A 7,759-nucleotide genomic window follows, 5' to 3' on the forward strand; every position below is an offset into this window, starting at 1 on the left:
TTATATTTAATTGGCCTAAATTAAGTTTATAGTTATCTCTCTAACTCTTTCTAGTTTTACCCAACAGGTTCGAGTACAAGTTCTGGATGTTCAGCAACGATCCGTAATTACATCATATGAGAGAAGAATACACAATCATGTACAACTTGCTAACAATCCCCAATTTTCTAATAACCAGTATTTGTTACCAGGTTTTTCTCTGAACTACATGAATGACTTCAATAACTTAATGAATATGCCTTAATGTCTTAATGCCTTATGCCTCTTTTCATGACTAACACTACAAGAAAAAATGCCTTTAATAAGATTGGAAATGTGTTATCAAAACATATGTAAAGTTTTTAGTTGGCATATTTAGAAAAGATGATAAAATTAATTATGTACTTTATTTTGGAAATAAGGTTGAGACCTTGTTTTGGTGTAAAAAGTTTTTTAAATTGTTTTATTGGTTAAATAAATATTGAATTTCTTTATTTAAATTCTCATGATTGACTTTTTATTTTTGAGTATTTAAATTTATTATTTTTTAAAAAGACTTATTTTCTAGAGGTGTACCATTGTGCCTATGTGTTTGGAAGTAACTGTGTAATTACTAAGTAAGGTAATTATTAGGGTGGTAATTACACAGTTTAGTAATTACACTATATTTTAAAATGCAAGGTGTGTTTGGATATGAGGTGGTAATTACATATGAATTCCTAATATCTTGTTTGGCAAAATAGTTACTAATTAGATGGGAAAATAGTAGCTAATATTTAATATGGAAAGTTTTTAGTAATTACACAGTGTAATTACATTCAATTCTCATAGGGGCCATGAGAATTGGAAAGTGTAATTGGAACCCCTCAATTACTTCCAATTACACAGTTAAAGTGTAATTACATGGTCAGACAAATATGCCAAATTGTGTAATTACCTCTAATTCCACACAAATTCAATTACATTGTGGCTTTCCAAACACACCCATTATATATATTTTGTTTCCTTATTACTACAAAGAAACTTGAATGAATAGATTCTAACTTTCCTTTTTGGGAATATTTTTCATTTATTATTTAATTGTTTTCTTACTTGAGGTTGTGATTTTATATTGAAAGAATAAAATACTTTATTATGTAATAAATACTGTCATTCATGTTTTTAGCAGTAGACACGTAGAATCCAAATCGGTATCAAAGGCCCCCTAATGGGTTCCCAATGAAGATAAAGTGGGTCAGGCCCATTTAGACAAGACATTCGAGAAACGTATTTCAGTTCCGTGATCGAATAACCTTCTGCCAATGACAGCTCGTGTCTGGAAGCATGTCCAATACCATGAGGCTGTGAGGATGAGATAGTGTATTCCTGGAAGACCAGTTCGGTTTCCCATTTTATCCTTGTGCACAAATAAGGAAATATTTGTTTGGCAGATCTCGACAGAGGATCGTATCAAGCTAAATGGGAAAACTTCCCACAATAGGAATCAAGCAATTAATTCACAGTTAATTGCCCACAATCAAAGTACACAATTTTGATTAAATCCAACCGTATTCAATCTGCCTAGTCAACATATTTTTGTTGGGCTTTGTGCCTTAAATAAAGCTCTATTTCAATGTAATCTTTTCTATTCAATTATCAATAAAGAAACAGATTTAATTTTATTATTTGTTTAATGTGTTATTTGGTTCATGTGATCATTTATTAATTTATTTTATTTATAAATTCATCCAAATCCTTATCGCATTGATATTCTTGTTTATTGTGTTGTCAGCACAGTGAAAAGTAATCAAGATTGTGTGATTAAATGTATTCCTATGGAGTATGTATCGGAAGAGACCGATATTGAACTAAAACTAGATATGATAAATTTACCGTAATATATATTCGATTAAATATCACCTAGTTGATCTTAGATCAAATGATCTCAATTGTGAGATGGTTAGGTTTTAGTTCAATTGTATTATTTGTGTTCTTCAATCCATTTGTTAAAGTCAACCAATGGATCTTCTCGTGACATATAGATTAAGGACATGGTAGTTCAATTGAGTGGGAGCGCTAATCATAGATACATAATATATAGCTTCTATCTGGACATAAAAGTGAAACGATAATTTTCTACTAGCTTGGTTTAAAAGAGATAAATGATAGAGCGCTCATTTTAGTGGTTATATTAGTTCACTGAAATATCATTTATAAGTTGCTAAGTGTTTTAAGGATAAAATACATTGAAGGGTGTAACAGTAATTTTGTCTCTACTCAATGTAAATCATCTATAGAGGATCATAGATTATTAGGATTATAATAATGGATAACTCATAGCGTATCTATATCATGAAACATATAGAGTGTTCTATATAATTGAGAGTGCAATTCTAAATCTATAGTGGTGCAAGGAGGAATTAATAAGTTAATGAATTTACTTGGTAAATTCTAGATCTGCTTATTAGAAGCTCAGTTATATAGGCTCATGGTCCCCATACTAGTTGAGACAAACTGCTTGTAAGACTCAATTAATTGATTTTAGGTAATCAATTATAATTCTAAAATTAGACTATGTCTAGTTTATAAATTTTCACTAACATATGATTTAATTGTGAAGAAATAGGATTTTAAAGTTCATTTATTAATTAAAAGACTTTGTCGAGTCTAATTAATGAATAATATAAATGAAAATTTTATTTGATAATTAATTTAGTTATTAAATAATTCGTTTTTGACATTTATAGGATTGAAATTGCAAAAAGTGGTATTTGTGAAAAATAGATTAATGGTTGAGAAAAGTGGCAAAAATCTAAATAGTATTGGGCCCACTTCATGGCTGGCCATTCGGTGTTAATTTTGCCATTATTTTATCATTTTTTTATTCCAAATAAATCAATACTAACCCTAAGTGAATTAGTATAAAAAGAAAAGAAAGGTCTCATTATCCAACTAATGCTACTAATGACTCTTGACCTAGTTTTCATTCTATCTCACAACTAGTGAGTTTGAGACTTCTTCTTCTTCTTTTCTTCTCTAATTCAAAATCCTTAGTGTTCTTCATAAAATAAAATTCAACCTTTAGTTATTGAGTGCATGCCCACCCATAGCAAGTTAGTCCTTAATCATAGTGTGTAAGACTGTGAAGAATCCAAACAACTGAAGGAGTTTTGGGCTCAGATCTTGGTGATACTCTGCGACAGAAATGATACAAGGGATAGAGATATGAGCGGAAGGAGTCATTTAATTCCGCTGCAACCAATGTAAGGTTTCTCATACCTTTTATGTGTTTATTTTCATTGTTTTAGAAATTCATATTTAGGATGTTAAAAACATACTTGTTAGTAAATCTAGGTCCTGGTAAAAGATATTCCAAAAAATTGGCCTCAGAGCCATGGTAATTGATTTATTTTCAAGAAATATGGATTTAAAACGATGTATGTGTGATTTGGATGTGATTCATGTTGATCTATGTGTTTATTGATGAGTGTTTGATGTTTGCAAATTTTTTACGTAAAATAGTTAGAATTTCATTGTCGAATTATTTTTCTTGGATAGTATCGAAAAAATTAAGCAATTTACTTTTTTTTTTTTTCAGAAATTAATTTCGATTTTATTTGAATTAGTTATGATTTTTTAAAAAATCAAACAATATCTAGGGGTGGTGACACCCCATGCGCGCACGGACACCACGTGACACACGGGTGTCACGCGTGTTCGGACAGCTTTTGTCCGAGAAAGCACGCGCGGGATGTGTCTGAAGCTCAGATCCGTGCGCGAAAATGCTGCGTGCAGCATGCTTGTGCAACATTTCACGCCCAGTCCCCCTGATGCATGCGCGTGGATGGTATGCAATGCTTACCATCCAAGCCAAATGCAATTTTTTTGTTTTTTTTTGTTCATTTTTTTTCATGCTTTTTCATGGAATTAATTTCGAATTTTTGTGTAATTTTGTATTTAGATTTTTATTTTTTAAATTTCAAATTTAATTATCATAATAAAATTATTTAATTTTATTTTAATTAATTTTAGATATTAGTAGATTCTGAACTTGAAAATAAATAAAATCTGATATTTTGCTTAATTGGTTACCTTTATTTTTAAAATTTGATTATTTTATCTTATTTTTAGATTTAAGGTCAGATATTTTATATTTTATATTATTTAATTAATTTTATAAAATGACCTTATTTGAAATTTAAAATAAGATTATTTTAATCTTGAAAATTTTAAAAATGTAACCACATATTTTGTCAACTTTCAAATTTTTGTTATTTTATTTAAATTAAATTAAAAATTAGATAAATGATATTTATTTACCATTTTATTTTATTAGATATTTAATTTTATTTTCTTTTAGAAATAACATAAATTTTGAAAAGTTAGTTGACATTTTTGAATAGATATTTAGGTTTGTTAAAAATCTAATTTTTTAAATTTATAAGTTTAATTTTAAAATTAATTATTTAATTTAATTTTATTATTTTCGAAAATAATAATTTATTATTTAGATTTTTCGAAAATAATTTAATAATTTAATTAATTTTAAATTAAATAAATTCTATTTTTAACTATCCAGTTTGTTGCATGTGTGTGTTTTTTATATTGTTTAATTATTAAACTTTTTTTTTTTTTTTTTATAAAACCTATTATTGTTTGATCTAAATTGCAATGGTTAACTTGTTGACAGATCCAATGATCTGATTTTAACCGATGGTTCAATTATTAATAGGTCAAATAAATAATTTGTAATAGGGAAATTTTGCAATCTTCTTTCATCTATGTATAAATCTAGTAACATGATAAAATCTATCCAAATCAGTGTGTGCCTGTGCCTATATGTTTGCTTTGGGCTTAGATGCATATAGGGAGCCCATTTAATTTTTATAATTAAAATGGACTAGGTTACCAAATAAAATTATCACATATGATAGATTTTATTTAGGCCCAATAAGTATTTGGCCTATTCAATGAATAATAGTTGTTTAAATTAAGGTTAAATTCCTCTCCTTTGGGCCTTGTGTTAGAGTTAGAGGGCCACTAGTAGTGGGTACGACACACTGAACCCAACCCTCCCTCACATGAACAACCCCAATTAAGAAGGCCCATTTTCCTTATTTGAATAACTGTAATAGGTTAATTAAACTAGTTTAACCTAATAAAATTGATTAGCAAGTGCTGGACAAAAGAGAAAAAGTCTTGAGAAACAAGACAATTGCACTGATCAAAGTGTTATGGAGGAACAGTAAAGTAGAAGAGGTAACCTAGGAACTCGAGATGGATATGCAGCAAAAATATCCAGAGTTGTTTAGGTAAATTTCAGGACGAAATTTCTACAAGGATGGGATAATTGTAATACCCTAAGATTAATTATCGGATTAGCAAACTCTAACTAGTTAAATGTGTATTAATATGTAATTATATTATTATATAATTTAATATATATATGAATTATACTAATAAATGACATGTTTAGACCCGTTGGTGAGCTAGGGACATTTTCGTAATTTTGACTCGAGAAGGGTAAAACTGTAATTTTAATGTTATATCGTGTTTTTGGGCTATATTATTATATAGTATATTCGTTCTATCTTTCTGCATGTATTTTTTGATAAGTTGGAGCGGTATAGTCACAATCGGGTATTTTGGGCCGAATCAGGATCGGGGCCCGAAATACATTTCTAGGATTTTATTTTGGCATTATATGAATAATTGAGAAATTTTAAATGCATGTATTATTTATGTCTGATTAGAATGACAATTTTACCCTTAAAAATTGTTTATGACATATTTATGCCTTAGGGGCATTTTGGTCATTTAACCATATAATGTATTTTTTTTTTCATCAAAATGCAATTTTGAGCAAAATATATTTCATCTTTTCTGGTTTTCCTAACCCTTACACGACCTCCCTCTCTCACCCTCTCCTTTTGATATTTTTCTAACTTAAAATTGTGGAAGACAAAGTTTGGATTTGGTGTGATCTTACTTGATTGGGAGTTTGGAGAATTTGAGGTAGTTATCTTGAATTGTTCTTGATTAATTTCTGAAATTAAAAGCTTATTGATAATGCTTGAAGATGTTCTTGATGTTCTTGTGATCTAATGGTGCATGTTGATGATTTTGAGGTGAAATATTGGTGATTGTTGTGTAATTGAGCTAATAGGATTATGTACATCGCATCTAGATGGTTTTAGTTGATTTTAGGGTTGTGAAATGTGATTTAATTCTGTGTTTATGCTCTGAATTTTCTGGGTATCTTTTGAAGGTTTGAATTCTTTGAAATTCAAGCTTGTGAATTTTATGCAATGGTGTGATTTGTGTTTCATGCTTAGTGATGAGTATAAATTGGTTATTTTGAGCTTATATTCTGTGGTACTAACGCCTGATAATACCTTGGTTTGGCATGGTTTTTTCTTGTGTATGACTTAGGTGAAATTAGAGTTGTGTTTGGGCATTTTTAGGCCTTAAAAATGGGATTTTTGGGTGTTCTAAACCCAATCCCCGCAACGGGATTATTGGTCGTCGCGACTAGGTTTGGTAGTGGGAATGTCTGTTTTTCCCGATTTTGTTTTGGCCATAACTTTTGACTCGGAACTCCGTTTTGGAAGTTCTTTATATCGTTGGAAAGCTTATTTTGAGCTCTATATGTTTATCTAGATTTGAATGCCAATTTTATTATGTATGTGAAAATGGATTAACCCTATTTGTGAATCCCAAAAATTATGACTAGGATTACCAACACTTGGTCAGGAGCACCCAGAGATTTGGAATCTCCACGTACTTGGGACAACAGGTAAGACAATAGTTTGCATGTAGAGTTAAGCGTGGTGGCGCTCATGTTTTATACTATGGTTGTGATTAATTAAGAACCAGGATTAGAGTTATTACCCTAAAATGAGCGGTTATATGCCTAGGGTTATTTCCCTAGTAATTAAAGATTTTGGGTGTTATGCATGCTAAATATGTTGGAATAAAGAATTATGCGCTCAAGACATAATTAAATTAGACTTGGTAAATTGGTACCCTAAGTTTATTAGAAATGCGGTCTAGGGTTATTACTTTAGAATTTACACGAAGATAAGAAAGCAACGATGTGTAGTAACTGTTGGAAATTATTTTACCAGGATCTTAGATCTACTCACAAGTATTTTGATTAACACCCTAAATATGAACTTTCTAAAACGATGAAATAAACACGTATAAAGTTTAGGAAACCTTACATTGGGTGCAGCGGAATATAATGACTCCTTCCGTTCAGATATCTAGCCCTTGATTCCTTTCTGTAGCAGAGCATTATCAATATCTGAACCTGGATCTCTTTCTCTGAATCTTTGATGCTGAAACTCCTTCTTGCTGAAAGTCTTTCTTCACGATCTTCCTCACTATGGTTGAGGTATCACTTGCTGTGTGTGGGCACTACTCATACACTAAGGTAATTTCGAAATTTAAGGAAGAAGAAAGAGAGAGGGAGTGGTCGGCTAGATAGGGAGAGAGAAGGCTCAGGTTTTTCTGAGTCAGAAGTGTCAGAAGAAAAGTGTAATTTTCCTGAAGGCTTCACTATCTATTTATAGCATTCCACTAGGGTTAGGTTTGAATTATTTGGCATTAAAATAATGAAAATATTAGAGGTAAATTCCTATAAAAGTGGCCGGCCCTATACTAGTGGATTTGGGCCTCACTTTTTGCAATTTTGCAGTTTTATCTTTTCTGCATCTGATTTTCTCAAAAACGCCAATTTTCAAATTCAACCATTTAAATGCCAATTCTAACTATTTAATAACTATAAATAATTATTAAA

This window comes from Cannabis sativa, chromosome 2 (assembly GCF_029168945.1).
Source record: "Cannabis sativa cultivar Pink pepper isolate KNU-18-1 chromosome 2, ASM2916894v1, whole genome shotgun sequence".
Taxonomy (NCBI): domain Eukaryota; kingdom Viridiplantae; phylum Streptophyta; class Magnoliopsida; order Rosales; family Cannabaceae; genus Cannabis; species Cannabis sativa.